Source organism: Rhamphochromis sp. 'chilingali' (genome assembly GCF_963969265.1).
Source record: "Rhamphochromis sp. 'chilingali' genome assembly, chromosome: 17".
Taxonomy (NCBI): Eukaryota; Metazoa; Chordata; class Actinopteri; order Cichliformes; family Cichlidae; genus Rhamphochromis; species Rhamphochromis sp. 'chilingali'.
This window is the reverse complement of record NC_137944.1, coordinates 1,178,101-1,188,100: the sequence shown is the minus strand read 5'-3', so window position 1 is coordinate 1,188,100 and position 10,000 is coordinate 1,178,101. Positions and strand designations below refer to the sequence as shown.

The following is a 10,000-nucleotide window of genomic DNA, read 5'->3' as shown; positions in this document are numbered from 1 at the left end:
CCGAGTAAACTGGTTGGACTAGTTTAAATCCTCCGTGTGAGGAACCTCTGCGGCCTGAGCTAATGTTGCCTGTTATTTTTAGCTCGTTGGGCAGCGACAAAGGAAACATCTGATGGAGCAGTTGGGCCCGGCTCTGGTCAACACCAGGGACCAAAACACCACCTCACACCGACCCGTGAGTGGAAAAGCAGAAACGCATCGGCGGGGCGATGTCGCAGTCGAACCCCGATGCTACACCGCAACAATGTTCAGCTGCGGGGAACTTTCGGATAAAGGAGTCAGGAAGCTCCTTCGGGCTGTCGAGCTGCTTCTCAGGCCTCACATTACGACGTCAGAAAGAAACAAACAGAACCCGCCGTTCGCTCAAAGCTTTTCCTCGCATTTTAAAGCTACATCCGTCGACACTGACCCAGCCACAGGATGCACACAGTCCTAAACTCTCCTCTGACGATTAAAGGGCGCATTTGTCAGACTAACGCCCTCCGCAACATACACGCGACACACAGTGTTACAATATTATGAGCCGTTACACAAATATCTCCTGTTAGATACCTTTCTTTGTGTGTGTGTGTGTGTGTGTGTGTGTGTGCAAAGCCTACGCGCGTGTCCCTCCGCCGCCTGACTACACTCGCCGCCGTCAGGTTCACGCGCTACAGTACGGAAACGGGAACTTCCCGCCGACGTCTACAAAATAAAAGCACATTAAACTCATGGGAATAATTGGTCACACACAATGACTGTAGAAAACACACGAAAAGGCATCAGCACAAGAACAAGATAGTGCATATTTATCCTTAGAAGTATAATATCTTATATGACCCTTTCAAAAATGATATTAAAATGAAGACGATAAAGATACAAAAGTTGTTGTATTGTTAATTATTATAATTTTATTCACACACTTTACAACATACAGTACTGTATAGGTCCATTCTAGTGGGACCCCTTAAAGACAAAAACCTTTTTCTGCAGCAAAAGTGCGAAATTCTACAACTACCACTAATAATAATAATAATTTTAAAAAAGAATAATAATAATAATGGTAATAGTAGTGTAGTAGGTATAGTAGTAGTGGTAGTACTATTTTAATTTTGCAACTCCAAAATGTTGCTTAAACTACACATTGACATTATATTTTTAATTTTTACAAATACACAGGGTTCATCTTTTTGCTTGGCCTAAAATGACTGGTACGTGTATTTCAACCCGTCATGGGGTGTCAACAGCTGGATTTGCCAATTGAGATGTGGTGCTTTTATTTTGTAGGTTCTGACAGTGTACTTCCTGGTACTATTGCGAACAATAACAAAAAACAACTTGGCGTTCGCAATGGATCTAAGCGCGCCTGTGACAGGAAGTGTTCGTCCCGCAGCTGCCACTAGTCGGCGGAGTTTCCATTTTGGCTTTCTGCCAGAAATCTTCTGCGTTATTCGGTGTTTTCACGCATGCGTTGGTTTGGATTATGCGCCCAAAGTATTTGGCATAAAACTATTTTGTGGCGTTTACAAAAAGATCCTGTTTTAGGTTTAAATAGACCGATTCAACACTGGAGAAGCAAGGCTCAGATGGTTTGGACATGTGCAGTGGAGGATGATGGACACACCGGACAAAGGATGCTGTTATGCTTCTGTCATGCAGTCATAACAGAAGCTGTCTAACATTCATCTGGAAAGAAAGCCATTACCTGTCCATGAACCAGTTTATCACTGCTGCCCTGCACGCGTCTCCACTGTCATGCAGCATATTTACTGTTATTATCCACACGTGGATGTTCCACATTTGGATTAGTTATGTACTAACGGAAATGATGTAAGAACCCAAGCACACCTTACTACTGTGCCTTCAGGTAGTAAAGCATATAGTTAGGGCTGGACCAGGTGACCCTGAATCCTCCCGTAGTTATGCTGCAATAGACGTAGGCTGCTGAGGATTCCCATGATGCATTGAGTTTTTCCTTTCCAGTCACCTTTCTCACTCACTATGTATTAACAGACCTCTCTGCATTGAATCATATCTGTTATTAATCTCTGTCTCTCTTCCACAGCATGTCTTTATCCTGTCTTCCTTCTCTCACCCCAACCAATCACAGCAGATGGCCCCGCCCCTCCCTGAGCCTGGTTCTGCCGGAGGTTTCTTCCTGTTAAAAGGGAGTTTTTCCTTCCCACTGTCGCCAAAGTGCTTGCTCATAGGGGGTCATATGATTGTTGGGCTTTTCTCTGTATCTATGAAGCGCCTTGAGGCGACTTCAGTTGTGATTTGGCGCTATATAAATAAAACTGAATTGAATTGAATTAATAAAACCTGTCTACTGTTAATGTTCAGCCTGAGAACGGCTGCACTGAGTTCATTTAAAGGACAGTTCATAGCTGCTGTCAGCTGACAACAAAACTTTGGGCTTCACCAAAATTGAGAAGACTGGAAAAATGTTGCCTGGAATGATCAGTATGCAGATGGTAACACATCAGACCCACTACTAGGTGCACTCGTACTGTGTGAAAAGCATTTTTAAGATTAATTTGAAGATATTTCTACTCAACATATTTAGACTTTTAAGCCAACAACAGCGTAAATGAACCGTACTGCATCATTTTCTCCACCTGTAGCATCATTCTAAACTATCGCAAGACTTTCTCTTTTTAAATCCTGAAATGATCATCCTGAGCACTTAAGTAAACAAAAACATCCTGCTGAAGGTCTTCAGGGATCTGTAGAGTTGCACGTTCAGACTGTAATTAGTTTGTGGTGACTTGAGTAAATGATCTTCTTCTGGCTGCTCCTTTCAGCGGTCTTCAACCCATCTGTCACTCCTGCCACGCACCTCATCCCCTCTCGCCCTCCTCGTACATCCTGTCCACACAGACTGCTCTGCCACTCCGGACTTCCTCACACAGCTCCACAGTTCTTCTCTTGGATCCCTGACATCTGTAGTGTTTCTCTGGATGAAGCCTGACTGCTGCTCACGGATCGTCACCTCTCGTCTTGACCCCCCTTCATTAATTCTCTCCCACAGCTTCATGGTTATGGTTTGCTAGCTGCACATCACCCTTGTTCTTGAAAATCAGCACCGGTACAGTTCTTTTCTTTTCTGCAGGCCTCCTCTCACTCCCCGAAACTGTGGGTAGAAAACTCCACTCTGTCTGTCGTAGACATCCCCGTACCTGCACAGGTGTGTCACCTGAACCAACCACATTTTCACTGTCGATGCTCTTCACAGCCGCCCTCACTTCCTCCTTACTAATCCTCTGCACATCCCGATTCACTAAATGTCCTCCATCCGTGCTCCACTTCTCATTTTCCACCTTCATCGGTCCTCGGAGTGCTCCTTCCATCTTCTCCACACACGTTTCACTTGTTAGCACACTTCCGTCTCTATCCAGCCTCACCTGCTGCACGTCCTGCCCCAGCTTGCTCTGTATGGAATGCCAGGACTGCCATAATGAATTAATTAAATACACCATTAAATAATTAATTAAATGTGGCAATAATTAATTAAAATTGGAATTAATTAATTAAATAAATAGTTATGACACATGTAATTAATTAATTATTGACAAATTCAATTAATTAAGATAAGATAAGATAAGATAGAACTTTATTAATCCCTCGGGTGGGTTCCTCTGGGAAATTCGATTTCCAAAAAAGCACAGCATATATATATATATATATATATATATATATATATATATATATATATATATATATATATATATATATATATATATATATATATATATATATACACACACACACACATATATAAATACAGAGACAAATATAAATAAGATATACGAAGGGGATAAATAGAATAAATAGGAATAAAAAATAAAAATACAAGTGAATGAATTGCACATTTCAAGTATTGAGTCTATTGCACCGTTGACTATTTACAAAGGTATTGCACAGTGAGGTGAAGAGGCACTACAGCTTAGTTGTCCCCCCTCCTTTGTCCCCCTGTCTCCCCTCCCTCTCCCCTCCAGAGAGGAGTTAAACAGTCTGATGGCGTGTGGGACAAAGGAGTTTTTAAGTCTGTTAGTTCTTGTCTTTGGGAGAAGCAACCTGTCACTGAACAGACTCTTCTGGTTGTTTATGGCCGTGTGCAGAGGATGCCCAGCATTGTTCATAATGTCCATCAGTTTCTTTAATGTCCTTTTCTCTGCCACTGTCACCAGAGTGTCCAGCTTCATGCCGACCACAGAGCCAGCCTTCCTGATCAGTCTCTCCAGCCTGCATGAGTCCTTCTTTGCTGTGCTGCTCCCCCAGCACACCACAGCATAGAAGAGTACTCCAGCAACCACCGACTGGTAAAACATCCTCAGGAGCTTCCTGCAGATGTTAAAAGACCTCAGCCTCCTGAGGAAGTACAGTCGGCTTTGGGCTTTTTTATACAGGTGCTCTGTGTTGCATGACCAGTCCAGTTTATTGTCCACCCACAGCCCGAGGTACTTGTACTTGTTGACCACCTCCACCTCCTCCCCCTCTATCTGAACCGGCAGTGGACCTTCTCTGGACCTCCCGAAGTCCACAACCAGTTCCTTAGTCTTTGAGGTGTTGAGTTGCAGGTGGTTTGTGTGACTCCATGCGACAAAGTTCCTCACCAGACTTCTGTACTCCTCTTCCTGATCATCCCAGATACACCCCATGATGGCTGTGTCGTCTGCAAACTTCTGAATGTGGCATAATTCAGAGTTGTAGCAGAAGTCAGAGGTGTACAGGGTGAAGAGAAGAGGGGACAGCACAGTTCCCTGTGGTGCTCCTGTGCTGCTGACCACTGTGTCAGACGTGATGTCCTTCAGCCTGACGTACTGTGGTCTGTCGGTGAGGTAGTCGGAGATCCAAGCCACCAGGCAGGGGTCCACCTCCATCCTGTTCAGTTTTTCCTGAAGCATACAGGGCCGGATGGTATTAAAGGCACTAGAAAAGTCAAGAAACAGGATCCTGACCGTGCCTTTTCCCTCATCCAGGTGTGAGTGGGCTCTGTGTAGGAGGTACAGGATGGCATCCTCCACTCCGACACCCGCCTTGTATGCAAACTGTAGTGGGTCCTGGGCATGTTGTACCTGTGGTCGGAGGAAGTTGAGGAAGAGCCGCTCTAGAGTCTTCATAAGATGTGACGTCAGTGCCACCGGTCGGAAGTCATTCAGCTCATTGGGCCGGTTCTTTTTGGGGACCGGGACGATGCAGGATGTCTTCCATAGGGCGGGCACTCTCCCCAGTCGCAGACTGAGGTTGAAGACTCGTTGTAGCGGCTCCCCAAGTTCAGCAGCACATGCCTTTAGCATCCTAGGACACACCTTGTCTGGGCCCGCTGCCTTTCTGGGGCGAAGCTTCCTCAGTTGCCTCCTGACCTGATCCACTGTGACACTGGGAGATGTTTGGGAGGAGGGGAGGGGGGGAGATGTCTTGCTGCTGAGAGAGGGATTGGAGGAGGGGGGTGTCATGGTGTCAGGAAGGGGGGGAAGCGAGGGAGGTAGGAGAGTGGGGAGAGGACTCTGTAGTGAAGGTGAGGGTGAGGGTGGGGGGGTTGTGGGCTGGTCAAACCTGTTGAAGAAGTTGTTGAGTTCGTTTGCCTTCTCCACAGTCCCCCCCACTGTGCTTTTCTTGGTGTTGTGGCCTGTGATGGTTTTCACACCATTCCAGACCTCCCTCATATTGTTCCTCTCCAACTTCTGCTCCACCTTCCTCCTGTAGGTGTCCTTTGCTTCCCTCAGGCAGCGTTTCACCTCCCGCTGTGCTGCTTTCATCTCCTCCTTCACTTTGCTCCTGAAAGCCTTCTTCTTCATGTTGAGGACAGCTTTGACTTCCTGTGTTACCCACGGTTTGTTATTAGGATAACACCGTACCGTCTTAGCAGGGGCGACTGTGTCCACACAAAAGTTGAGGTAGTCTGTAAGACAGTGTGTCGCCCCCTCTATGTCCTCACCATGTGGGCTCAGGAGCACATCCCAGTCTGTGGTGTCATAACAGTCTTTCAGAGCTTCCTCCTTTTCTGGGGTCCTAATTATTTATGTATTTCACATTTTAATTAATTATTGACACATTTAATTAATTCTTTAATGATATATTTATTTATTTCATTTTGGCAGTCCTGGCGTTCCATAGCTCTGTCTGCCTATAAACGTGTTTGTGAATATTCAGAATGAAAGCGCTAAGACGAGAGCCAACATCAGGTCCCCTCCACCAAAACTGTGCCATGTAGAGTTTGTGTTGTTCAGCATGGTGATAATCTGCTTATTGCCTCCAACATGTTACACATCCATGTAATCTTATTTGGAGTCGAGGCTCTTATTTATTCAAAGAACAACGTTGGCCTTTCACTTCTATTGATCACCTACGTTTCACTGCGTGTGTGTGTGTGTGTGTGTGCACACCTCTCCTTCACAACATTACATCTGCGGTGCGTGAATAATGGGAGGAGGTGGCAAAAAGATCAGCTTGCTGCTTTTTAAAAATACATCCATATTATTATTATTACATACTTATAAAAAGAAACAATGTGCATTTGACTGCATAAAGTAACCATCACACTATTTTTCTTATTTATTTTATTTTGTTTTTACTTTTTCTAATATTTCTCTCACTCAGCTTTTCCTTTAGTCCACTGTGCTGCTGTAACAAGTGAATTTCCCACAGAAACCAAAAGCAGGGCCTCGCGCACAAAGCAAAGCTGGATGTAGCTCTGTCATCAACAAGTGTTTGTGTCTGTAGTTTACTGCGACGGCTGCGCCTGTAATTCACTGTAATCCAACCCACTGTTCACCCAGTAGATTTATTCAGGTTCCTCCAAACACACTCATTTGAACTGTACTTGGCCTATAAAAAGGCATCGTGGGAACTGTTGCAGATACAAATCACAAAATGCTGGAGTCACAAATTGAATCACAGTAAGTCAGTCCTCATTTTTAAGGTGTCCACAGGTAAATATCTTCACTGCACATGAAAGGTTCTTCTTTGAAGATGCTGTCCAAGTCCTCATGCTGGAGACCCGTTCTTGGATGTCTGTCACTGTGACGGTTTGCTGGAGCCTGCTCAGGGAGGCTGCTGTGGTCTCCTCTCAGCTCTGTTAGCCAATGAGCTTTGCTGTTATGTGTTGCATCCTTCTCCCATATGCTCCGTCTCCTTTTTCTCTGTTGTTCCCCTGACACTGAGAGCACAACTTGGATGGTTTACTTGTGCACACGTGCTGTTGTTGAATATCTTGATCTGATCTGCACATAAATATCTTGTTGTGTTCTCTCTAAGTTATTATCTTTGTCTGAGACATTTCATAGCTGTGGAGACAGATGAGGGATGTTTGATAGTTAAAGGATGGATTTGGACTAGAAGGTTTTATTGCCTGGCAGCTGTGAAACCAAAGGAGAACACTCCATCACTTTGAGCCATGCTTTGTAGCGTCTATGCAAACCATGGAAACACAAAAGCATTCCACTGTCACACTCAGACCTCTAGCTGTGCAAGCCCCATTCAGCTTTTCATGTCCTTGTTTAAATCCAGGTAGAGTACTTTCATGATAACACCTGGCCCATAATGTCTACCCCTAAGACCTCAGCATTAATCACAACATCACCTGCGTGCACAGCAGTCACTCTTGAGTATGTGAGTTCATCAGGGCTGTTAGTAGTATGAATGCAAAGGTGTCCCACTCAGACCCATTGTCAGCAGCATAAGCCACTTACAATATTTCAAAACACCTTGCTGCCATCCTGCACCACTTGTGGGGAACACCCCACATCACATCAAGAACTCCACTGACTTCCAGGTCCAGAAACTTCCCCTGGATCCAGATGAAACCATGGTGTCCTTTGATGTAGTCTCTCTCTTCACTTGCATACCCACCACGGAGGCCGTGGAGACTGTCAGAAAACGACTACAAGAAGACAGCTCCTTGGAGGACAGGACCAACTTCACCACGATCAGATCTGCACACTGTTAGACCTCTGCCTCACCACTACATACTTCAAATACAACGAAGGCTTCTACAGACAAAAACATGGCTGTGCCATGGGCTCCCCGTGTCACCTATTGTAGCAACCTTTACATGGAGGAAGTGGAAAGGAAGGCTCTTGGCTCTTTCAAAGGAAGAGTACCCAGCCACTGGTACAGATATGTGGACGACACCTGGGTCAAAATCAAGACACAAGAAGTGGAATCCTTCACTGCGCACATCAACGCTGTGGATAAAAACATCAAGTTCACCAGGAAGACACAAAGGACGACTGTTTGCCTTTCCTGGACTGCGCTGTGCACATTGAAGAGAACGGAAACTCCCACTAGGTTTAAATCTCTCTCCACTATTTGACCTTAGAACTGAAGAAGCTTCTCGGATGAGAGGTGAAACGTCCTCAAGCAACTCAAAGTCCAGACACTTTTCTTTCCAAGCTCCTTAGAGTACATAGAGATGATTTGACAGCAGCATGAACCTCAAAGGTGGTTAAATAGTGTTTAAAACAAAATGCTTTTCAGGATTTGTGCTCACAGCTGCAGACTGAGAAAATATGATTTTAGAACGAATCAAGCTAGAACCTACTGTCAGCATAGAGGCTCTCTGAGAGGACTTTAAAGTTTTTATCAACACAAGGACACAAGGAAGGAAGAATAAAATAAGTAAAATAGTGCCGTCACAAACAAGTCACGGCACAAGTCAACACTGCAAATAATAAAAGTGGAAAAGTACAACTAAAGATTTGTTTTGCTTTTAGTTCTGAATTATGACAAATACATGACAAGTCCACTGTTTTCATCTCGAGTCAGCTGAGTGTCAGAGGAGGACTGCAGAGGGAGCGCAGACGTCACTGACCTGACGTGTGGTGGTCGGAGCATCTTCCAAACACGTCACTGGGAACAAGAAAAGAAAGCTCGCCCTGGACTACAGTCTGAAAGTAAATGTGTCAGCATGCAGGATTACTTTATTGTTAACCGCGTCTGCACAAACTTAGATGAGGACGTTCCCCTTTAAGTATTTAGCTGTGCTTTTTGCTCTGGAGTTAATTTGTTGGTGATGAACGGCTGCAGTCACAGTTCGGGGTAAGGAGGTGCTGCTCCGCCTTCACTTGATTCAAACGGCTCGCAGACAGAACATCAGTGACCAGCAGCACTGCGGGACGCAGGTCTTTGCCATAAAGGCTGAACGTGCACTCAGTCACGACGCTTTGTGTTGTCGAAATTTTTGTCTAACAGCACAAAGAGGAAGTAAGACACACGGTTACATAAGTGCACAGCTGTGACCGACTCGGGAACAAACGAGTCTGTACTGCGTGAGCGAGTAGAACGGATCCACGTTACTAGAAAGTGACTGAAAACACTGCATCAGATGCCACAATCATGTCTGACCCAGAGGGGAATTACCTCTCACCTTCTAATCATTCAGTCTCTGCGGTGAGCCTCTGACAGCTCGTTTCTGACAGGAAGTGGTCACAGCGACGAGCACGCGCTGACATCACGCAGTGCTGAATTAAAACAACAGACTGAGAGAAGCTGTGTCACATGACAGCCAGTGTTTTATTGAGTATTCGATGAGTATGTATGTTCTCACAAGGCATTAAGTGTACAGCAAACTAAGCACTATTGTCATACATGATGATGGGCTCACTCCATGCCACAGTTCTGCCTGAACAGAAATATCGGGACTACGTGTCCACTACATGAACACATGTCCTGATGCCATGCACTAATATTGACCATGAGCTGGAAAACACAAACAAAATGAAATGCACTCACTCAGTATGAACATTTTTACATCACATGAAACGGGAGGAATTCATCACACACGCTTTTAGATAAAGAGAATGACACGGGTGGCAACAATGTTATAAACAATGCCACAACAATAAGAACAACAACATCAACAGAACAATAACAGTATTAAAGCTTTTCATGACCATATCAACATTCAGTGTATTGGAAAATACAATCCCAATAGACTCTTTGTATAAAAAAGAAGCTTTTCAAGTCAGCATGGAACAAATAACAGTTTGTATCTCGGGGGTTGGGGGGGGTGGATGAC

General features: G+C 44.8%; 2 protein-coding genes across 6 annotated transcripts in view; both read right to left on the bottom strand.

The window, feature by feature from the left end:
- The window catches only part of LOC308384109 (ubiquitin-conjugating enzyme E2 E1-like), a 15,713-nt gene extending 15,026 nt beyond the window's left edge, over positions 1–687 (bottom strand). For 2 of the 5 annotated variants that reach the window (XM_080862458.1, XM_080862455.1), the window contains exon 1: positions 1–544. This exon is cut by the window's left edge. The gene's annotated coding sequence lies outside the window, so the exon portion shown is untranslated. The other 3 variants (XM_080862456.1, XM_080862457.1, XM_080862459.1) reach the window with 3 other exon arrangements.
- An 8,775-nt stretch (positions 688–9,462) lies between these two features.
- Positions 9,463–10,000, bottom strand: part of LOC308384107 (ubiquitin-conjugating enzyme E2 E2-like) — a 68,096-nt gene continuing 67,558 nt past the window's right edge. Inside the window, exon 6 of the mRNA XM_080862453.1 lies at positions 9,463–10,000. This exon is cut by the window's right edge and continues 183 nt beyond it. The gene's annotated coding sequence lies outside the window, so the exon portion shown is untranslated.